We start from the raw sequence: 24,602 nt of genomic DNA on the forward strand, positions 1-24,602 counted from the left end.
CATGTCTTATTTACACAACTGCAGTGCAGCATGCATCAATTTATGAATCCTTGGGCCTTCATTATTTATTTCAGCTCATTTGAACTGCCTTCTGTTTTCCATTTTTCTTACTTCTCAGAAAGTATATGGCCATCATAAAGAAACTTTCTCACTTTTATGCTCCTTCTCTCTTTAAAAAAAATGTTTTCTCTTTCTCCTTCTACAAAGGATTTTGGAGGTGACTGAATTTCTATTCCAGCCTAAAGTTCTTAAAGGAAGTGAGGATGGTTAGAAAAAAAGAGGGCGCCTAGCTTTGACGTTGGAATCCATGATGGGCCATATATATGGAGAGGAGAGGGAGTGTCCTAAATTTTGTGTGTAGTGTACATGGGCATATATCGGCTTTTCCAGGGAGAGTATTCATAGGTCACATAAGATTTGTAAAAGAGTCCATGACCCTAATAAGATTTGGAACTATAGATGTAAAGGAGATGTATTTTGAGGAGAAAGCCGCCCAGATGTGTGGTGGTGGAGATCCATCCAGGTTCCCAGGACTGTCAGACCTCACCCAATGTGAGGGGAGAGCTCTCTGCCCAGTTACATCAGCCACCCAAGTCTTACCTTTTCTGCCACTTATAGAGATGATAAAAATTCATCAAATTCACAGAATGATTGAACTCAGATGGTGATGAAATCTCAGTATAATTCTTTCCAAAGAAGGTTCTGATTCATAGAAACTGCAGAGGAACTAATTTTATGAAAATAGCAAATGGGATTGTTTCATTGAAGCAAGCGGGAGAGCAGGAGCTGATGCCAAGCAGGAAGATGCAAACAACCGCATTGTGCGGAGCTGACAGCTCCAATCTTGCCGCTTATTTATTAAATGTCTTTCCGCTGTAAATTATTAAGCCTGGATTTTTTGAGATGTGGGAGCTGACAGAATAAGACAATAGAACGGAAAGCAAACCTGGAAAGCTTCCTTCAGTTTTAATGCAGTATTGTACTTTCTGAAAAGCCTTTGCCCCGCTCTGGTGTTGGAGAAGGGGGAGGATTCTCTCTTTGGTGGGACTCAGAGATGGATGAGACAAGTAACAGGCTTTTAATTTCTGAATTATTTGCCAGTTCTTACAAAACAGAATTGTTTTCAGAGAAAATTCAACCTTTTGGCTCAAAAACTGAATGCCAGATATTTTGTCTATTCTCTGAAAGGGCTGTTTCAGATGAGGAGCTTGGTTTGCCTTAACATTATGAAGTGCTGAATTACATGTTTTAGGGCACTCAGTGGCCACAGGATTGGGTTCATTTGGCTTATTGGGTAGCTGGGAGGGTGTCTCACTCTGAGAAAGAGTTCTAAGGTCTATTTCTTTTTTTCTCTTTTCTTTTCTTTCTTTTTTTTTTTTTTTTTTTTTTTTTGAGGTGGAGTCTTGCTGTGTCGTCCAGGCTGGAGTGCAGTGGTGTGATCTCAGCTCACTGCAACCTTTGCCTCCCGGGTTCAAGACATTCTCCTACCTCAGCCTCCCAAGTAGCTGGGATTACAGGCATGCACCACCATGCCTGGCTAATTTTTGAATTTTTAGTAGAGACAGGATCTCACCAAGTTGGCCAGGCTGGTTTCGAACTCCTGACCTCAGGTGATCCCCCACCTTGGCCTCCCAAACTGCTGGGATTACAGGCATGAGCCACTGCACCCGGCCCTAAGGTCTGTTTCTTAAGCTGAAGAGTAGGAAAAGACTGATGGACAGAGAGGGAGTTGAACTCTATGCTGGGCATCATTTGAAAAGCTGGAGTTCTGGTAAATGGGAGAGTAGCTACTTTATGTGAATTTTAGGTTCAATTTTAAGTCCTCTGTTTCCCTGACAGCATAATGGAGGGCAGTGGGCCATATTTCTTGGCCAGGCACCAGGCAAGTAACAGTATGTGCGTTAGTATGGATGCATAAGAGGAGGGCCCTTCATTCATTGTGTGTCCATTCATTTGACAAATATTTATTGATTGTTACTGTGTGCTTTGAACTGTTCTGGATAATGGGGAGAAAGAATGAACAAAACCAAGTCCTCCTCTCATGGAACTTATATTCTGGTGGGTGAAGCCAGATAATCAACAAATAAATGTATCAGCTATCTGCTGGTTTTCAGTGCTGTGAAGAAGCAAAGTGAGGAAAAGGAATGAAGAGTGATGAAGGGGCATGTAGGGTAGGAGGGCACCATTTTATATAAGGTGGTCAAGGCAGACCTCTCTGATAAGGTGACATCTTAGCAGTGACCTGAAGGAAGTGAGTGAGCTGGCAGCTGTTTGGGGAACAGCTAAAGGTCGAGCAGGCATAAGAGGCCCTGAGACAGGCAGGCACTGGGTGTACTCCAAGAACTGCAAAGTTCAGGGAGGATCTCCATAGAGGGCCTTGTGGGCCACTGAGGGAGCTTGGACTTTCTTCTGAGTAAGATGGGAAGTTGAAGGAGTTTTGAGCAATGGTGTGACAAGATCTGACTTACCAAAAACCAAAAAGAAAATGTAAAGCCCAATAACAGTGAATGCAGTCTATGGTCAGGGGGGCCTAATTCCCATAATACCAAACCCTTGGATGATTCCTCCCCAGTATGTGGAATGGGAAGGCTCATTTCAGTTCTTCTCTGCAGGGCGGGCAGGATTTCTCTTATCTGTAAAATGACATCCTTTCCTGGAGAGTGCCAAGGGTGATGATAATCTGGGGTTAATGTCCCTTTGTTCTATAGAAGAGGAGGAGGATATAAAGCCATCAAACATCAAAAGAGAGAATCTGTCCCCATTGGCCCTGCCTAGCCGCTGTGTTTGCCATCTGGGCATCTTTTCTAGGGAGCAGATATCAACTGACTGGCCAGAGGAGGATTCTGTGAGTTCTGATCCCTTCAGCTCTTGCAAAGGAGATTACCTGTGCTTGAGAGGCAAAATACCAGGCAACAGCTAGGAGGATCTATATTGCAAACTCGGCTGGAGCCTACAGAGAAACATTTGGTCGCGGGGGTTAGAAAACTCATGATACTTTATGGGAAAGTGTAAGAGTCTTAGAAGAACTACGGGGTTTCTGTATCAGCAGATGTCTTGAGGCATCGTTACAGCACATGACAAGGCTGAGCCCGCACTTCATTATGAAGTTTGAAGTTCACTGTGCAGCTGGAAAGTATTCCCGTTCAGGTGGGTTCACAGCAATGACCACTTTCTATCTGTTCTGTCTGACAGAAAGGTATTTCAGAACAAGGTCAAGCTGAAGCTGTGAGCAGTGTGACCACTGTTCTTGAGCTCTGAGTAAGAGGACATGGCCAGACTCAGAACTGAGAAATTTTAAAATATGGGGACGAATCTTATTTGAGCTCTCAGTTGCTCAAACTGAAAAGCTTTTTTACAGATCAGTGCTGTATTCTAGGACTGAAAAAACAAATAATTGGGATGGAAATCTAAGAGCTAAATCAGGATTAGGAATAGAATATTCTCAGAAGCTCACAAATTCCTAGGTGTGGCCCAGCTTGGGAGTGTAGTCTCACAAATATTCCACTTTTTTTCCTTTCTTTTCTTTTTTTTTGGGGGGGGGGCGCTGGGGGACACTGTCCATAAGGAGGAGAAGAAGCCTTGAAGATTTCAGTTCTGGGACTTTCTGCCCCAGAACCCTGCTTTGCTAACCTCTGTGGCACCATGCCAAACAATTCTCAATGGAAAATATTGACATTATGAGTTTGCTACAAAAACTCAGAGGCCTTGAAGGCAGTAGATGTGATTTAAATTAATAAATGATGATACATGGACTCACTGCTTTGATTACATAGCCAGTGAAGCCCCCAGGTTGAGACAGTCAGGGGGTATTAGCCAACATGTAGGCAGGGGACAGGGAGAAGAAAGGAGGGGAGTGACAAAAGGCAGGAGACTTGAGCAATGAAGAGAATGAAGCCAAAGCCCCTAAAGAAAAAAGGAAGCCCAGTGTGCAGTCCTTTAGGTGGTACATGGTTGAGAGGGATCGCCATGCCTTCAACTGGTCAAGATTTCCCACACCCTCTATTTCTGAAGGTCATTGCCCACTGGGTAGACTCCAGATTCTGCGTGACCCCTTGGTCATGTTTTGACCTAAGGAATAAAGGCCTGATGCAATTCACTTCAAAAGCTGAGCATTCTCCCATCCATCAGGCAGATTCTAGAAATGGGGGATAGGGAGATAAGACACAGCCCCTTTCTTCACATTGTTCACATTCCACTGTGTGACGCAAACAACAAAAACCAAGAGGTAGCAAATTGAGGGTGCTTCCTAGGTACACAGGAGGAAACTAGAGGGCTTGGGGATGGCTTCCAAGGTGACATTTCTAAGGTGACACAGCCTCTCTGGATGAATGCAGATTAGCCAAAGTGAGCGAGCGGGAAAAGGTTCCAGGCACAATACTGAGTGGCGTGAGAGAGCATGGCAGAACAGGTGCTGGGCAAGCAGAGTGGAATGTGTTTGGTATGGGACATACTGGAGCCGAAAGCAGAGGAGGGAGTAGAGGCAGATGACCAGGAAGGAGGTCATTGGGATCTAGATCACAACAGCTTGAATAACATGGTAAGGAATTTAGACATTATCTTGCAGATTCTGTTGAACCACTAAAAGATTTTACAAAGGAAGGTATTTATGCTTCATAAAACAAAACAAAACAATAAAAAGACTATTTTTCCATGAATCTCTTATCTAGTCTTTGGCCTCTGCTTGAGCATGTTCAAGGTTGGGGAGCTCCCAACCTCCCAAATCTGCCCACTTCCCTGTTGGATGACCAGAAATTTTAGAAAGTTCTTTCTTACACTGAGCCAAACTCTGTCTCCTCACAATTCCTATTCATCCTGTCTAGTTTTACCATTTGTAGCAACACATAAAAGGCCATTTAAAAACACCTGAAGATGTCTCTCAAACTTTCCCTTAGTTTTCAGTTTTTCAAGTGTCCAGGTTTCCACAGAGCTCCCTCATTCTTTGTCTATTTCATTGTTTCTAGACTCCTTTACCAGTCTGCTCACAGTTTTCTGGAGGAACTGTGACTTATCAGTGTATCTTTTAGAATCTTGTGCTAGAATGACTCATAATCCTTTAAATCAGCCCTGAAAGGCGTGAAGTGCAGTGATGCTACTAGGATGCTTCTTCTGCGCTGGACGCCTATGACCATTAGTGATTTCAATGTCCTTAGATTGTTACTGGTCACATCTCACTGCTTTTAAAGCTTTTGATTAACCAAAACTTCTAACTCTTCTGCACATTAATTGCTGCTGTGTCAAATCTCCACCATACTTGGTATGTGCAATTTATTTTTAAAATTTACATATAGGCCTTTACACTTACTTAAATTTTACCTTGTTTTACCTTGTCAGTTGGAGCCCAACATGTGAGCCAGTTAGATTCATTTTTAAAGTCTCATTTTTGTTTCCTATGATATCAGTATGTCTCCTTTCACATCTGATAAAAATTCTTTGTATGTTTTAATCCAAGTCACTAATAAAAATGTTGCCTTGGATAGAACTTGGTAGCATTGGAGACCTCCTTCCAGTATGAGTATGTGTTCAGGCAGCTTCAATTTTCCTAATGACCCACTGTATAACATTATTCATAATGTTGAAGATTTAGTAAACAGTCTGTTGAAATCCTGAGAGATTTATTAAATATTCTGTTTAAATGAAGTTACACTGTATTTGGTATTTCCTCTCATTCACATCAATAAACATATATTGGTTGACCTCCTATCTTCTAGATTCTTTGTTAGGTGTTGTAGAAACAAAAATGACAAAGATACTAGTTTTGTCTTTAAGAGGTGACATCTAGCAGAGGTGACAGACATATATACACCAGATTCAAATTAATATAGGTATAGTTAATGTATGTGTTACCTCTAATTTGCATTAAAGGCATAGATATATATGATAGATATAAATATACAACATAATAGATAATGTAACATCTCATATGTATTACATTATACAGTAGCAGTATAAACAAAGTATATTGAAAACCTAGAGAAAGAGGAGATTAATTCTTCATGGTGAAGAAAGAGAAAGGAGGGCTTCACACACACACACACACAAAGTGACATTTGACTGAGCCTTGAAAATACAGAGTTTTTTAGGCTGGGCATTGTGGCTCATGACTGTAATCCCAGCACTTTGGGAGGTGGTGGATCATTTGAGGTCAAGAGTTCAAGACCAGTCTGGCCAACATAGTGAAACCCTGTCTCTGCTAGAAACACAAAAAAATGAGCCAGGTATGGTGGCATGTTCCTATAATCCTAGCTACTCGGAGGCTGAGGCATGCTAATCGCTTGAACCCAGGAGGCAGAGTTTGCAGTGAGCTGAGATCACGCCACTGCACTCCAGCCTGGGTGACAGAGTGAGACCCTGTCTCAGGAAAAAAAAAAAAAGGAAAGAAAAGAAAATACATAGGGTTTTCATGAGATAAGTAGAGAATGGAGATAGGAAGAAATTCCAGAGTGGAGAAATAGGAGAAGCAAAGCATGGAGGAATGAATGTCTTCAGTATGGTTCAGAAACAGCAAATATTCTAGTGTGAGTTAAGTACCAGGTTCAGGGAAATGTGTGTCAAGAGATGAGAAAGTGTGTGAAGGGTCTTGAATGCTAAGATAAGGAATTTTGACTTTATCCTGTAGGTGAAGGGTTTAGCTAAGTCAGAAGTATTTAAGCAGGAGAGTAAGCAACATGATCAGATTTATCAACTTCACAACTCTATTGCACAAGGAAATAAGTTCAACATAGCAAAACTTATTCTTAGTGAACCCACTTTGGTTCTAGCATGAATTGACCACTAAACATCTGATTAATGAGTACGTCAACCTTTTTTGTGTGTGTTTTGCCCTGCTATTGTGTTTTTCCTGACTTTCACTTTGACCTATTGGCCTCTTGGCTTTATTTTTCCCTTAGGCATCTGGGTTCTGCATTCCCTTGGTTTATTTGTCCGCCCACAGCTTGCTCTGACCTTTATTATTTAACGTGTCCTCTGACTTTGGCTTACCTACAGGATTCAGAGCCACGGCAATTCCTTGACCTCAGTCCTGGACTTGCCTCTGCTTTGGAATTCCCACCTGATTTCAGTTGCCCAATTCTGCTGTGACCTCTGCATTCTGTCCTGCCTTGGATCTAACCTGGTCTCATCCTTTGTGTTGCTGTCTCTGCCTCAGTTCTTCTAGTCTAGCTCCTTGGCTGCAAGTTGGACACACTGTTTACTCACCTGGGCTCCAGTACTGGCAATAAAATGTAACCTGTCCTTTCTAGAAGCTGTGGTGTGGTTGAAGAGATAGTGCTAACATGCAAGAAAGTATAAGTTCTAACTGATTGCCAAACTGGACTTGCTAACTAAAAGTGTTATACGAGCTTAGAGAAAGACTGAACTGGGAAATTCAAGACCCTTAGGAGGATTGTTCCTTTCTAGGCAACTTCCTTTCTGAAAGGTTTGGATATCTGGAGCACGGGCATTTCTTCCGAAGGAGAAAGGGAAATGTAAGGCAGGACTTCCTCTGGACTTTCCTATCATTGGCTCCAAACCTGCCTATCTTTGAGGAGCTACCTTGTTGGTGCCATCTAGTGGCTGCTGCCACCAGAAATCCTACCCGCCTCAAGGAGAGAGCAATTTAACGCCATTTCCAACTTAAGCACCATATCTACAGGGCGTGAAATTAGTTCCAGCAAGCAGCAAATTTGCTGCTAATAAAAATATTTAGCGATTCACTTGTCTTTAAATCAGCAGCAGAATATTCTTTTACTTGCATCAGTGCTTGTTTCTCCCAATTCTAATATTTGATAATCAAGCCTAGACGTGTTTAGCTAAAGCTATGAAACAGCAAGTTCTTCAGCTCTGCAAAAATTTTTTAGTTTCCTGAGCAAGAATTTTTATTTCCTTTTTTCTCTTCGTCAGAAATAGGCCTGGGTGTTCCTTGGATCATAGAGATGGAGCACTTCCAGTGATTTGAGAGTCTTAGAAATAAGTTTTCATTCTCTTCTGTCTGCCAACATTAGCTCCTGCGTCATTACATGTGGAGAATCTGGGATTTTACAGGAAGACATGATCTCTAGCTCATGTTTTAGACACTTATTTATTTATTTATTTTTTTGAAATGGAGTCTTGCACTGTTGCCCAGGCTAGAGTGCAGTGGTGCGATCTTGGCTCACTGCAACCTCTGCCTCCCAGGTTCAAATGATTCTCCTGCCTCAGCCTCCCCGGTAGCTGGGACTACAGGCGTGTGCCACCACACCAGGCTATAAACACTTCTTTACTCTGTCTCAGTGCCAAACTCATTTCAGTTCCTTTTCTGTGTCTTTTAGCCTCTACACCGGAGCTAGAGTTCTCTGAATACCACAGAGATATTGTAGAATGCTAAAACTACTTTTCATTAAACTTGAAGAATATTTATTGGGCACTTTCCATGTGCATCCATTGTTCTAGGTCCTGTTTGGGGTCAGAAGTGTTCCAAGAAGCCTAGCATGATAGCCAGATGAGAGACTGACATGGCAGATGACACCTCTTCTCCAGGTCGCTGAAGCAGTGAGTCAGATAGACTTCTGTGTATTTTTCTTCTCCTTAAGGAGCTCATAGAAGGAACAAAGTGCATCAGACATTCTACCCTTCATCACTTCATTAGTCTAAAAGTCTCTGTTTGAGCAGATCACTAGTTCCAAAGTCCAAATAATCTTTTTTTTTTTTTTTTTTTGAGATTGATTCTCCCTCTGTCGCCCAGGCTGGAGTGCAGTGGCACACTCTTGGCTCACTGCACCTCCCCATCCCGGTTTCAAGTGATTCTCGTGCCTCAGCCTCTGGAGTAGCTAGGATTACAGATGTGTGTCACCACACCCAGCTAATTTTTCTATTTTTAGTAGCGATGGGATTTTGCCATGTTAGCCAAGCTAGTCTTGAACTCCTGGCCTCAGGCAATCCGTCCACCTCAGCCTCCCAAAGTGCTGGGATTACAGGCATAAGCCACCATGCCTGGCCCCAAATAATCTTTAAAAAGAGGATAGTGGTCCTGTGGGAACTCTGTCTTCTGCCCCAGAGGAGCCCTGGCTGGATTATCCTTCTTTAGCTCCTGGCAAGAAATCAATTTTGATCATCCTGGTAGGAAATCAGGATACAGGACAGCTTCAGACAGGAGTACCACATCCTTCTCAGAAATCAACCAACGTGAGATGCTGAGTGAAAGCTGGTCTCTTGGTTAAGAGAGGGGTGTAGGTAGGGCTGATAGCAAGTAGTTGGAATCAAAGACTCAAACTAAACCTGCTAGCTAACACCAGCTTCACTGATGGAGATACCAGAGCAGATAGGTTGCAGAGAGGGAATGACATTTGACAATGGTCAAGAGACCAACATGGAGGTTCTCATTGGAGCCTCCAAAATGGAGGCTCTCCAACAAGGAGCTACAATGGTTTGGGGATCAGAGCATCTGGGCTCTATTCTTGGCCCTTTCTCTCAAGTTCATAACTCTAATACAGCCCCTTCTCCCCTTTGGCATCAGTTTTCTCATCTATAAGAAGGTATAATAAATTTTACTCCCCATCCCAGGTCCCCTTACTGCAGTATGAGAAGGGTGGGATAGGGCCTATTTTAAAGGGTTGTGAGAGAGTCTCCAGAGGGGGCTGTGATGAACATCTGTATTCCTCATGGAATGGACAGCCCAGGAGGATGGTGCATTTAAGTAAGACAAAGCAAGACTCTTCTGATGGTAAGGGATGTAAGACCAGTAAATTGGACCATGTGCCCTGGATGATATGTAATTCCCCCATAGTGCTCTAGCCTCAAAATCCCAAATATCTGTTACTCAGTGAGCATCTCCCGAAGCTGCTAATGTCAAAAACCTTGATTTTACTGTAAAGTGATGGAAATCATTAGCTTCAAATTACTGGGGAAATATAAAAAGCGATTTGAGGAATAAACTCTATCAATTACATACTTAAGCAAGAACCAGACTCAAGATCAGGAAAAAATAAATAAATAAAACCAAATACTTTCATAATCAGAATAAAAGATGTTCTCCAGTCCTGATCCTGTCTTTCTCTTGTGTCCACATGTAATCAAGAAAGACTTTCCGAGAGTGAATATCCAAGGAAACAGGTAACTTGGTGGATGCAGATTGAACCTAAGGCATCTAAGATGGAGCAGAGCACAAGGCCACTGGGGACCAGGGAACATAAGCCGCAGATAAAGGACCTATGAGAAGAATTGGAGAGAAAGGAGGGAGCTGGGAGATGAAAGCCCTGGGGACTTCTGTGAGTCCCTGGACCCTAGAGGCAGAGCTGCCAGAGGCTGAAGAGAGGAACGAGGAGACCAGAGCAAGGGTGCAAGCTCTTTCTGCAGGGCAGCCTGGTCCGTTGGCACTCTCCCCGTTGCTTCTCATCTTAATGTCCTTTAGGTCAGTGGTTTGCTTCTCCATTTCCCATTCTAGCAGCTTTACCTTGACCAGCTACCACACAGACAAGAGATTGCTAGCCTACGGCCCTCCTGCTGTCGGGTGCCAGAGTTGGGTCAGAAGTCATGCAGGTTCTGTGGATGAATTAAGGTGTCTAATTCCCTATGTTTCTCAGGCATTTCTCATGACAGCATGAATCATGGGCCAGTCATCAGGACTCCCAGTCATCAGGATTCCCAGAGTTCTTGCATTGATGCACATGAAAGGTAGTGCCTTAGCAGCACCTCTGCAAAGTCCTGATAAACTCAATCCTAGGAGGTTGATAATTCCAAACCTAGGCTGAGCAGAGCACATAATCAGGGATCAGAAGTCAAAAAGGCCTTTATGGATAAAACGAATAGTGCTCAGAGGCATTCACTTATTCTGCCATCTCAGAAAGGTACATGGGTAATACGTTGGTTCATAAAACAGGCTGGCCATCTGCAGAATTTCTAAGTGGTTAGATTGCTGATCTTCATTAAAACTAGTTGTCTCAGAGGTCATAGATCGGGTACTGTAGTTAGTTTTTCTTTAAGGAAAGCTTGATCATCTCCCTACTCCTTAGCATCAAGGATATAGATTATTGAAATCAAGACTGGACATTGCGTGTAAAGGGGAGGAGATATGTGCAGTACAAGACTGTCAAAAAAAAAAAAAAAAAAAAAAAAAGCCTCTGCTGGGACACAACACTCCAAAATGGGAAGGTCATTTGAAGACTGTCAAAATGAGAAATAGAAGCAACTTTTAGAGGTCCCTTAAAGGCAGCATGGCATCCTAATAATAATACAGGTACTCTTGTCCAACTGCTTCAGTTGGAATCCTGGCTCTACCCCTTACTGGCTGTGTGATTTTACTTTACCTCTCTGTGTTTCTGTTTCTTCATCTGGAAAACTAGAAAAAAAGTTACCTACCTCAAAGGTTAGTTTAAGAAAGTAAATGTAAGATATTAACACCTTTAGTGATTGACCCATGGCAAATATTTGCAAAGCTCCTCAAAATGAACCATACTATTTATTTATATAAGCTCTCTCTCCTTAATGTAACTAAAAAACTTTAAAAAAAAAAAAACCAATTAGATTGACTACACATTTATACTATTTAAGCTTGAGGGGCAGGCTATATATCTGCTGGAAACTTCTTCTACCTATTTCTTGTTGACTTTTAGTGAAATTCTCTTAATAATTGTTCATCTAAAGAGCATGGTTTCCCAACCTTGGCACTATTAACATGTTGGGCAGAATAATTCTTTCTTGTGGGGGCTTTTCTGTGTACAGTGATCCCTCCCTTAGCTGCATAGGATATGGTCCAAGACCCCCAGTGGATGCCTGAAGCCACAGACAGTACCAACCAACCCCTATATACATACTATGTTTTTTCAATCTGTTAACTAAGACAGCTACTAAGTGACTAATGGGCCAGCAGCAGATACAGCTAGACACACTGAGAAAAAGGATGATTCATGTCCCTGGCAGGATGGAGTGGGTTGGTGCAAGATTTCATCGTACTGCTCAGAACAGCTGGCAATTTAAAACTTTTGAATTGTTTATTTTTGGAATTTTTCTTTTGTATTTATTTATTTATTTTTTATTATACTTTAAGTTCTAGGGTACATGTGCACAACATGCAGGTTTGCTACATATATATACATGTGCCATGTTGCTGTGCTGCACCTGTTAACTCATCATTTACATTAGGTATATCTCCTAATGCTATCCCTCCTCCCTCCCCCACCGCACAATAGGCCCCAGTGTGTGATGTTCTCCACCCTGTGTCCAAGTGTTCTCATTGTTCAATTCCCACCTATGAGTGAGAACAATGCGGTATTTGGTTTTCTATCCTTGCAACAGTTTGCTCAGAATGATGGTTTCCAGCTTCATTCATAGCCTCACAAAGGACATGAACTCATCCTTTTTTATGGCTGAATAGTATTCCGTGGTGTACATGTGCCACATTTTCTTAATCCAGTCTGTCATTGATGGACATTTGGGTTGGTTCCAAGTCTTTGCTATTGTGAATAGTGCCACAATAAACATACATGTGCATGTGTCTTTATAGTAGCATGATTTATAATCCTTTGGGTATATACCCAGTAATGGGATGACTGGGTCAAATTGTATTTCTAGTTCTAGATCCTTGAGGAATCGCCACACTGTCATCCACAATGGTTGAACTAGTTTACAATCCCACCAACAGTGTAAAAGTGTTCCTATTTCTCCACATCCTCTCCAGCACCTGTTGTTTCCTGATTTTTTAATGATTGCCATTCTAAATGCTGTGAGATGGTATCTCATTTTGATTTTGATTTGCATTTCTCTGATGGCCAGTGATGATGAGCATTTTTTCATGTGTCTGTTGGCTGCATAAATGTCTTCTTTTGAGAAGTGTCTGTTCATATCCTTTGCCCACTTTTTGATGTTTTTTTTTTTTCTTGTAAATTTGTTTGAGTTCTCTGTAGGTTCTGGATATTAGCCCTTTGTCAGATGAGTAGATTGCAAAAACTTTCTCCCATTCTGTAGGTTGCCTGTTCACTCTGATGGTAGTTTCATTTGCTGTGCAGAAGCTCTTTAGTTTCATTAGATCCCATTTGTCAATTTTGGCTTTGTTGCCATTGCCTTTGGTGTTTTAGACACAAAGTCCTTGCCCATGCCTATGTCCTGAATGGTATTGCCTAGGTTTTCTTCTAGGGTTTTTATGGTTTTAGGTCTAACGTTTAAGTCTCTAATCCACCTTGAATTAATTTTCGTATAAGGTGTAAGGAAGGGATCCAGTTTCAGCTTTCTACGTATGGCTAGCCAGTTTTCCCAGCATGATTTATTAAATAGGGAATCCTTTCCCCATTTCTTGTTTTTGTCAGGTTTGTCAAAGATCAGATGGTTATAGATATATGGTATTATTTCTGAGGGCTCTGTTCTGTTCCATTTGTCTATATCTGTGTTTTGGTACCAGTACCATGCTGTTTTGGTAACTACTGTAGCCTTGTAGTATAGTTTGAAGTCAGGTAGCGTAATGCCTCCAGCTTTGTTCTTTTGGCTTAGGATTGTCTTGGCAATACAGGCTCTTTTTCGATTCCATATGAACTTTAAAGTAGGTTTTTTTTTTCCCAATTCTGTGAAGAAAGTCACTGGTAGCTTAATGGGGATGGCATTGAATCTATAAATTACCTTGGGCAGTATGGCCGTTTTCACGATATTGATTCTTCCTATCCAAGAGCATGAAATGTTCTTCTATTTGTTTGTGCCCTCTTTTATTTCATTGAGCAGTGGTTTGTAGTTCTCCTTGAAGAGGTCCTTCGCATCCCTCGTAAGTTGGATTCCTAGGTATTTTATTCTATTTGAAGCAATTGTGAATGGGAGTTCACTCATGATTTGGCTCTCTGTTTGTCTGTTTTTGGTGTATAAGAATGCTTGTGATTTTTGCACATTGATTTTGTATCCTGAGACTTTGCTGAAGTTGCTTATTAGCTTAAGGAGATTTTGGGCTGAGACGATGGGGTTTTCTAAATATACAATCGTGTCATCTGCAAACAGGGACAATTTGACTTCTTCTTTTCCTAATTGAATACCCTTTATTTCTTTCTCTTGCCTGATTGCTCTAGCCAGAATTTCCAACACTATGTTGTACAGGAGTGGTGAGAGAGGGCATCCCTGTCTTGTGCCAGTTTTCAAAGGGAATGCTTCCAGTTTTTGCCCATTCAGTATGATATTGGTTGTGGGTTTGTCATAAATAGCTCTTATTATTTTGAGATACGTTCCATCAATACTGAATTTATTGAGAGTTTTTAGCATGAAGGGCTGTTGAATTTTGTCAAAGGCCTTTTCTGTATCTATTGAGATAATCCTGTGGTTTTTGTCTTTGGTTCTGCTTATATGCTGGATTATGTTTATTGATTTGCATATGTTCAACCAGCCTTGCATCCCAGGGATGAAGCCCACTTGATCATGGTGGATGAGCTTTTTGATGTGCTGCTGGATTTGGTTTGCCAGTATTTTATTGAGGATTTTTGCATCGATGTTCATCAGGGATATTGGTCTAAAATTCTCTTTTTTTGTTGTGTCTCTGCCAGGCTTTGGTATCAGGATGATGTTGGCCTCATAAAATGAGTTTGGGAGGATTCCCTCTTTTTCTATTGATTGGAATAGTTTCAGAAGGAATGGTACCAGCTCCTCTTTGTACCTCTGGTAGAATTCGGCTGTGAATCTGTCTGGTCCTGGAATTTTTTTGGTTGGTAGGCTATTAATTATTGCCTCAATTTCAGAGTCTGTTATTGGTCTATTCAGGGATTCAACTTCTTCCTGGTTTAGTCTTGGGAGAGTGTATCTGTCCAGGAATTTATCCATTTCTTCTAGGTTTTCTACTTTATTTGCGTAGAGGTGTTTATAGTACTCTCTGATGGTAGTTTGTATTTCTGTGGGGTTGGTGGTGATATCCCCTTTATCATCTTTTATTGCGTCTACCTGATTCTTCTCTCTTTTCTTCTTTATTAGTCTTGCTAGCAGTCTATCAATTTTGTTGATCTTTTCAAAAAATCAGCTTCTGGATTCATTGATCTTTTGGAGGGCTTTTTGTGTCTCTATCTCCTTCAGTTCTGCTCTGATCTTAGTTATTTCTTGCCTTCTGCTAGCTTTTTAATGTGTTTGCTCTTGCTTCTCTAGTTCTTGTAATTGTGATGTTAGGGTGTCAATTTTAGATCTTTCCTGCTTTCTCTTGTGGGCATTTAGTGCTATAAATGTCCCTCTACATACTGCTTTAAATGTGTCCCAGAGATTCTGGTATGTTGTATCTTTGTTCTCATTGGTTTCAAAGAACATCTTTATTTGTGCCTTCATTTTGTTATTTACCCAGTACTCACTCAGGAGCAGGTTGTTCAGTTTCCATGTAGTTGAGAGGTTTTGAGTGAGTTTCTTAATCCCGAGGTCTAGTTTGATTGCACTGTGGTCTGAGAGACAGTTTGTTATAATATCTGTTCTTTTACATTTGCTGAGGAGTGCTTTACTTCCAACTATGTGGTCAACTTTGGAATAAGTGCGATGTGGTGCTGAGAAGAATGTCTATTCTGTTGATTTGGGGTGGAGAGTTCTGTAGATGTCTATTAGGTCCGCTTGGTGCAGAGCTGAGTTCAATTCCTGGATATCCTTGTTAAATTTCTGCTCGTTGATCTGTCTAACGTTGACAGTGGGGTGTTAAAGTCTCCCGTTATTATTGTATGGGAGTCTAAGTCTCTTTGTAAGTCTCTAAGGACTTGCTTTGTGAATCTGGGTGCTCCTGTATTGGGTGCATACATATTTAGGATAGTTAGCTCTTCTTGTTGTATTGATCCCTTTACCATTATGTAATGGCCTTCTTTGTCTCTTTTGATCTTTGCTGGTTTAAAGCCTGTTTTATCAGAGACTAGGATTGCAACCCCTGCCTTTTTTTGTTTTCTATTTGCTTGGTAGATCTTCCTCCATCCCTTTATTTTGAGCCTATGTGTGTCTCTGCACATGAGATGGGTCTCCTGAATACAGCACACTGATGGGTCTTGACTGTTTATCTAATTTGCCAGTCTGTGTCTTTTAATTGGACCATTTAGCCCATTTACATTTAAGGTTAATATTGTTATGTGTGAATTTGATCCTATCATTATGATGTTAGCTGGTTATTTGCTCGTTAGTTGATGCAGTTTCTTCCTATCATTGATGGTCTTTACATTTTGGCATGTTTTTGCAGTGTCTGGTACTGGTTGTTCCTTTCCAAGTTTAGTGCTTCCTCCAGGAGCTCTTGTGGGGCAGGCCTGGTGATGACAAAATCTCTCAGCATTTAATTGTCTGTAAAGGATTTATTTCTCCTTCACTTATGAAACTTAGTTTGGGTGGATAGGAAATTCTGGATTGAAAATTCTTTTAAGAATGTTGAATATTGGCCCCCCTCTCTTCTGGCTTGTAGAGTTTCTGCCGAGAGATCTGCTGTTAATCTGATGGACTTCCCTTTGTGGGTAACCCGATCTTTCTCTCTTGCTGCCCTTAACATTTTTTCCTTCATTTCAACTTTGGTGAATCTGACAATTATGTGCCTTGGAGTTGCTCTTCTCGAGGAGTATCTTTGTGGCATTCAAATTTCCTGAATTTGAATGTTGGCCTGCCTTGCTAGGTTGGGGAAGTTCTCCTGGATAATATCCTGAAGAGTGTTTTCCAACTTGGTTCCATTCTCCCTGTCACTTTCAGGTACACCAATCAGACGTAGAGTTGGTCTTTTCACATAGTCCCATATTTCTCGGAGGCTTTTTTCATTTCTTTTTACTCTTTTTCCTTTAAACTTCTCTTCCTGCTTCATTTCATTCATTTGATCTTCAGTCACTGATACCCTTTCTTCCAGTTGATCTAATCGGTTACTAAAGCTTGCGCGTTTGTCACGTAGTTCTCATGCCATGGTTTTCAGCTCCATCAGGTCATTTAAGGACTTCTCTACATTGGTTATGTTAGTTAGCCATTCATCTAATCTTTTTTCAAGGTTTTTAGCTTCTTTGCAATGGGTTCAAACTTCCTCCTTTAGCTCAGAGAAGTTTGATCGTCTGAAGTCTTCTTCTCTCAGTTCGTCAAAGTCATTCTCTTTCCAGCTTTGTTCTGTTGCTGGCGAGGAGCTGTGTTCCTTTGGAGGGGGAGAGGTGCTCTGATTTTTAGAATTTTCAGCTTTTCTGCTCTGTTTTTTTCCCCATCTTTGTGGTTTTATCTACCTTTGTCCTTTGATGATGGTGATGTACAGATGGGGTTTTGGTGTGGATGTCCTTTCTGTTTGTTAGTTTTCCTTCTAACAGTCATGACCCTCAGCTGCAGGTCTATTGGAGTTTGCTTGAGGTCCTCTCCAGACCCTGTTTGCCTTCGTATCAGCAGCAAAAGCTGCAGAAGAGTGAATATTGCTGAACAACAAATGTTGCTGCCTGATCGTTCCCCTGGAAGCTTTGTCTCAGAGGGGTACCCGGCCGTGTGAGGTGTCAGTCTGCCCCTACTGGGGGGTGCCTCCCAGTTAGGCTACTTGAGGGTCAGGGACCCACTGGAGGGGGCAGTCTGTCTGTTCTCAGATCTCAAACTCCATGCTGGGAGAACAACTACTCTCTTCAAAGCTGTCAGACAGGGACATTTAAATCTGCAGAGGTTTCTGCTGCCTTTTGTTTGGCTATGCCTGTCCCCAGAGGTGGAGTCTACAGAGGCAGGCAGGCCTCCTTGAGCTGTGGTGGGCTCCACCCAGTTCAAGCTTCCAGACTGCTTTGTTTACCTACTTAAGCCTCAGCAATGGTGGGCGCCCCTCCCCCAACCTCGCTGCCACCTTGCAGTTAGATCTCAGACTGCTGTACTAGCAATGAGGGAGGCCCCGTGGGTGCAGGACCCTCCGAGCCAGGCAAAGGATATAATCTCCTGGTGTATCATTTGCTAAGATCCTTGGAAAAGTGAAGTATTAGGGTGGGAGTGACCTGATTTTCCAGGTGCTGTATGTCACAGTTTCCCTAGGCTAGGAAAGGGAATTCCCTTACCCCTTGTGCTTCCTGGGTGAGGCAATGCCTCACCCTGCTTTGGCTCTTGCTCAGTGGGCTGCACCCACTGTTCTACACCCACTGTCCAACAAGCCCTAGTGAGATGAATCCCCTACCTCAGTTGGAAATGCAGAAATCACCCATCTTCTGATCTTCTGTGTTGCTCACGCTGGGAGCTGTAGCCTGGAGCTGTTCCTATTCCGCCATCTTGGAACCGCCCCCCAGAATTTTTCTTTTAATATTTCTGCACCACAGTTGACCATGGGTAACGGAAACCATGGAAAGTAAAACTCACGGGAAGGGAAGGCTACCGTATTCTGTATTGTAGGGTGTTTAGCAGAATCCCTGGCCTCTGCTTACCAGATGCCATGTCCCTTCATGACAACCAGACATGTCTCCAGACATTGCCAATCATCTCTGGGGGGCAGGGGGCAAATCACCCCTGGTTGAGATGCACTATTTTTCATCTTCCTCAAGCTTGCAATCTCACCTTCAGAAACCCACTTTCTGTTGATAATTATGTCTCCTGTTTTCCTTAAAAAGACGTCATCTGATCTAGGTTTTAAAAATATCCCTTTCTTCCATTCAAAATTCTTCCAGATAGTCACTCATCCCTTCCTCTTCTCCTTTAGTCTAGAATTGCCCTCTTTTTCAAGATGAATCACTGCACGTCCATCTTTCATTAAAGTCCATCCCAGCCGTGCTGGCCTCCCGCTGTCAGTTACAGTGCTTCTCTGCTTCTTAGTCATCTGGCTCTACTGAGCCTTCACTTCAGTCTAAACACCATTTCCACATTTTTCCCCAAACACCTTTAAGACCTTTAGTTATCTTCATTAAGCTACTAGCCTTTTTTTCCCTCCATTTAATCATCATGTTTCTCTGAAAAATAGACATCAGCAACAGCTAGTCTTTGTGGAGCACTTACAATGTGCAGGTGTCATCAGGGAGGTGCGGCTGCTTCAGCCCCCATGGTATCCTGACTTCTGCATTAACTGGCTTTCCACCCTTGCCCAGCACTGTTACTTTCTCAATGATCACCCAACTGCCCAATCCGGTGGCCTTCTCTTGGTCTTCAGTTCTTTACCATCTCTAAAGCTCTTAACACTGTTGACCACCCCTTGGTTGAAACTGTTTCTTCCCTAGGATTTTAATTTATCTGGGATTCAATTTGGTTAGCTGAAAGTTGGAGGATTTAATTTAAGTAAGTGATTTCTAAGACCTCCTTTGGTGCCTGAATCCTATACATTTAAAATCCTCTCGGTTTTTGTTTGCCAGACAGCTGCAATCAGAATACCGTACTTCAGAACCCCAGAGGCTCAGCAGAGGGGCGGGCAGAGGGGCGCCCCCACCACCGGGCACTGCTGAGGTGACCTTTATCTAGATCTTCCGTGCAAGCCTCTTCTTTGCTTTTTTCCCCAACCACTGTTATTATTCAAACACAGGCTGAAAACCACAGAGTGATTTCCTTTGTTTATGTGTGTTTTATGCTTCCCTTTCCCTTGCTGTCCACATAATCAGCTCCCAAATCCAGCTTCCAGAGTGTGTCTCAACTCCATCTCCTGATTTTCATCTCCAGCAGCCGTTATTCAAACCCAGGACTCCTTATTACCCTTTTAAAATTACCGTTTTCTTACAGCATTTAATTCCATATTTTCTAAAAAAATCCTGCTTCTAATTCTTGATTTCCACCCCCCAACTTTGATATTATCTTTACCTTCTTCCTCTGGAAGATGATAATTTAACTTTCTAACAATTATGACACATACACACACGCACACATATATATATACGCATATAACACATACACATGTATACACACACAATGCATACCACACACATATATATGCACATATAAGAAACATACATATATGCATATAACATGCAGTGCATTTCTACACATACAACACATACAAATATATGTATATAACACATATAGACACATATAACATACACAACACATACACATATATACACACATGACACATACATATAGACACATGTAATACATACATATATATAATACATACATATATACTCATATAATACATACACATAGCACACACATACATGCATATAATACATACAGATATGCATATAACACATATATACACTTATACATATATACACATCTAATACACATATACACATATAATACATGCACATGTACACATATAATACATACATATATACATAATACATATATATATACACATATAATACAAATATACACATGTAACGCATACATCTATACACATAAAATGTATACATATATACACATATAACAAATACCATATATATACTTCTCCCTCAATCCTCCTAATTTAGTTACTCTATAATTTTTGGTCAAATTGGTGTTCAGTATTCATAGTATTGTAACTATGGAAATATTGCTTGTAACTGTCATGTGGTATACTATGATGACATTTCCTCTCTTGTATGTTTTCTTTTCTTTTTTTTTTAGTTAATACTGGTTCTTTGTTCATTTGCTTAGTTTTATAGGTACTTATCGTTGTGTGCCCCGGACTTTCTAGGAGAACTGTGACTTGTCTCCATTTTGGTCATGCACATCAGATAATTTCTCAGTTTGCCATCAGTTCGGTTCCATCTTATTTTGTCTGTGGCTACGCCACCTGGATCATCGATCCTCTTGCTCCAGTCTAGACTAGTCTTCTCAAGGCCTGTAGCACTCCTCTGCATCAGCGTTTTGGGAATTCCCTTCCTTCATCTCCTAAGTGAGCCTCTTGTTTCTCGGATCCTGGGACTCTTTTTTCTTAGTTTACTCCCTTATTTTGGAAGCATATCTTCTACAGGTCTTCACAGAAAGGATTCACTGGGGTGAATATTTTTTAGTTCTTGCATTTTTGGAAGTGTCTTTGTTCAACTTTACAGCCGATTAATAATTTGTTAAGGTATAGAAATAGTAGTTAAAAGTTCTTTTCCCTCAGATTTTTAAAAATGTTATTGTTTCATTATTTGTGTATCTAGGCCTGTATTTAAGAAGTCCAATGCCATTCTGATTCTTATTCTTTAATATGCGACCTTTTTACCTCTGGAGTTTTTAGGACTTTCTTCTCTTTTTCTTCCCTTTTCTTCCCTCCTTCCTTCCCCTGTCTTTTGCTCTCCCTTCTTAATGTGTCAGCTTTATTGAGATATAATTCCTATACCATCTAATTCACCCATTTAAAGTGTACAAATGGTTCCTGGTATATTCACAGATTGTGCAACCATCCTGACAATCAATTTTAAAACATTTTATTACCCCCCAAAAGAAACCAACCTCATACCCACACCCATTAAGCAGTCAGTCTTCATTTCCCCTCAGTAACCCCCAACTCCAGGCAACCACCAGTCCACATCCCATCTTGATAGATTTGCTTCTTCTAGTCATTTCTTATAACTAGGATCATATAGTATGCACCCTTTTATTACTGGCTTATTTCACTTAGCACAATGTGTCAAGGCTCGTCTATGTCACAGCTTGTCTCGGTACTTCATTCTTTTGTTTTGCCATTAATTAGGTAATGGACATTTGGTTTGTTCCACTTTTTCACCATTATGAATAATGCTTTCATGAATAGATTTTGTTTTAATCCCTGATCTTCTGAAGTTCAACAGTGGCATTCCTTGGTGTCACTTTTCCATTCATTGAGCTGGGCACTGAACAGTCCCTCTCAGTTTGGGGAACGGTAGCCTTTAGTTCTAAGAAGTGTCCTAATATTGCTTCTTTGATAATTTCTTTCTATCAATTCTCTCTTCTTCCTTTCTAGAACCCCTAAAAGTTGGATTTCAGAACTCCTAGACTGGTTCTCAAATCTTATCCCTTTTCTGTTCTTCTTCTTCTTCTTTTTTTTTTTTTTTCTATTTTCTGGGAGAGCTCCTCAACTCTTTTCCAACTTTTCTATTTAATATTTTATTTTAATATTAAAAAGCTCTTTCTTGTTCTTTGTTCTTTTTCATAGCATCCTTTTGGGGGAACACAGTGTTGTCTCTTGATTCTCCTGAGATTGCAGTTGTTCATTCTATTTTTGAAGTTGTTTTTTTCTTTCTGAATGGTCTGTTCCATCAAAGTTCTTTTATTTTGACTCCTGTCTTTCATGTTAGAGATTTCCTTCAAATTTTTAGTGATCACTACCTGTTATTAGGATTTAAAAATGATGCCCTAAAGAGCAGACTGGGATTGTGTGTGTGTGTGTGTGTGTGTGTGTGTGTGCGCGCGCGTGCGTACATGCACGTGTTTGTATAGGGCTTGGTCTTGGTGACTAGTGGGCCTTACAGTTGAGTGACTGGACAGGGATCAGGCCCTCTAGCCGAGGGCCCTTAAATGTCAATGTTGGTCAGTGTTTTCTCTTGAGTTAGTATGTTTCCCAATAAAGGAGCTCTCTTCTGCCTGAGGAGGTAAGCGTAAGTCTGCCTGCTGGCATCTGGGAAGCCTGGCTAGAAAAGGTAACTATGGGATGTCACAATTCAGTATAAAATCTTCTTAATCCCCTGGTTTCGGAATGATGCCTCACCTCCACTGTCAGCTGCCACATGTCTCTGTGTGTGGACGTCCCTCTAGTTCAGTCTCCCCAGGGAGTCCTGTCATCTGCTGGGGAGGGGGGTGGGCGACGGGGAGAAGGCAGTTACCTGACTCCCTGTCTCAAGCCTCATCCAGGTTTTTGGCCTTTGGAGGCACCTGGGGAATTCCAAATCAGATTTGTCAGCCTCTCTCATCAGCTGTTTCTCCTCTCCCATCATCTTGGTCTTTGAAGACTTACGTCTTTCTAGTTCACTTATTGTCATTTTGGTTGGGTTTTCTGAGAGTGTACAGATAACAACCAGGAGTCCTCACTGCTTCTGACTGAATTGTCCCTTCAGGCTCAGGCTCAGTTCCTTGAAAGTTGATTCTATTTTGACCCAATCTCTACATTTCTGCCAGATTAGTCTTTCTAAAGCACAGCTGTAATTATATAAATCTTCAGTTGAAATCCTCCACTGCTTCCCCTTGTGACAGTAGAATCTTAACATTAGACAAGGCTGTACAGCTTCCTTGTGCCTGCTCACTGCTTGAGGCACGAATCCTCTGTCCATAGTGGCTAGTCGTGGAGCCTCTGCTTGGACATTTCTAGTGAAGCGCTTACTTCCTCACCAGCTCATCCATTCTATTATTGCACAGGTCTGTTTGTTAGAAGGTCCTTTCCTATATGGAACTGAAATACCACTCTTGAAACTTCTAATTATTGACCCAAAATTTGACCTGTGATCTTCAAATTAAAAGTCGACTCTCTCTTCCTCATGATAGCACATTTTACAATTGAATTAATGCTACTGTGTGCTCCCCGGATATTCTCTTCTTCTAGCAAAAAATCCCAAATTCCTTCAGCCATTTTTTATCTGGCATTGCTAATTGGATAATGTCCAAAATAACCACACTCCTACATTTAGGGCCCTCTGTGATATGACTCCAACCTCCTCTTATGACATCATCGCTCATCTTCTACTTTTGCCATGCACTCCAGACAAACGAATTGCCTTTTCTCATCTTTGTTTACATCCTGTTCTTTTCCTGTGATACCCCTCTCATCTCTTCCTGCTAAAGTCATTTCCATCAAAAGACAAGGGCTGATGATACATACCAAACTGTTATAGTAGTTATTTAGGGGGATGGAATGGGATGGATGAAGGAGAATACTGATATCTTACTTTATATATTTTTTCAAAAGGCAGTACAAGTGTTGATAATCTTATTTTTTAGGCTGGTCAATGTATTTCCCAAATACATTAAAATTAACTTTAAAAAATCAACAACAAATGCTAGCTCTCAGTTGTAATTCATTTCAAGAGCTGTAGAGCCCTGGAAGCCTTCTTTGATTCTTCCCTCTGGAGTGAATTTCCTTACTCCGACACCCAAAGCATCTGAGGAGTGACCTTCTTATTGCTGTCATCATGCTACACTTTTATCATAGGTATCTGTGTGCAAGCCTTACCTGTCTAGCAGGCTGCAGGCTCCTGGAGACTAGAGATTGTCTTACTTATTGTGGAAGCCCCTGCCTTATGTGCTGCAGAGCAGGAGCTCCATACATTTTTGTTGAAAGACTGAATCAGTGAGTTCGCATTATAATTTTTTTATGCTCCTTCAAACATGCTCCTCTATATTTCTTTAAATAAGAAGAGGGAGAATTCTGGGCACTCCAGCCTGTGGTGAGCCATTCCCATAGATCACTTGGCCTCTCTGGAGGCACAGGAATTCTCTCTGCAGCCTCTCTGCTTCAGTGCCTGGGTGTGTGAGCTCACCAAGACTCTCGGAAACGCTGACAAGGGCGAAGGACTCTGGAAGTGGGGTTGGGGGAGTGGAGAGGAGGTGGGCTGAGTCAGGGCCCAAGGAAGTGAACATGTCTCCACCACGGAAGAGTATGGAACCCGTGACACCTGAGAGTGAGCAGAGGGGAGAGGCGGGATGCATGGGGGGTGGAAGGCAGGGCCTGATGTCCAGCTTTGTGAGGCAGAACAAGCTGCACCCCAGATGTGAGGAGCCGGTCCCCACAAGTGCCGGAAAGTGCCAGTCCTGCTCCTATGGTGCTGCAGCCAATAGCAAGACCAGGATCTCTGTCTCTGCTGAATCTTGGGTTGTTCCCTGCCTGAGGTGGAGACACGTTGTCTGTCTCTGTCTCTCTTTCTTACACACACACATGTCAACACACACACCACTCTACCCCACCA

The 24,602-nt window shown here is 41.7% G+C and overlaps 1 protein-coding gene across 2 annotated transcripts in view; it reads left to right on the forward strand.

Moving 5' to 3' along the window:
* PKNOX2 (PBX/knotted 1 homeobox 2) overlaps positions 1 to 24,602 on the forward strand; it is a 330,969-nt gene that overhangs the window by 4,796 nt on the left and 301,571 nt on the right. For both annotated transcript variants that reach the window (XM_074015554.1, XM_074015556.1), the window contains exon 2: positions 8,407 to 8,505. The gene's annotated coding sequence lies outside the window, so the exon portion shown is untranslated. The remainder of the gene's footprint in view (positions 1 to 8,406; positions 8,506 to 24,602) is intronic.

This window comes from Macaca fascicularis, chromosome 14 (genome assembly GCF_037993035.2).
Source record: "Macaca fascicularis isolate 582-1 chromosome 14, T2T-MFA8v1.1".
NCBI lineage: Eukaryota > Metazoa > Chordata > Mammalia > Primates > Cercopithecidae > Macaca > Macaca fascicularis.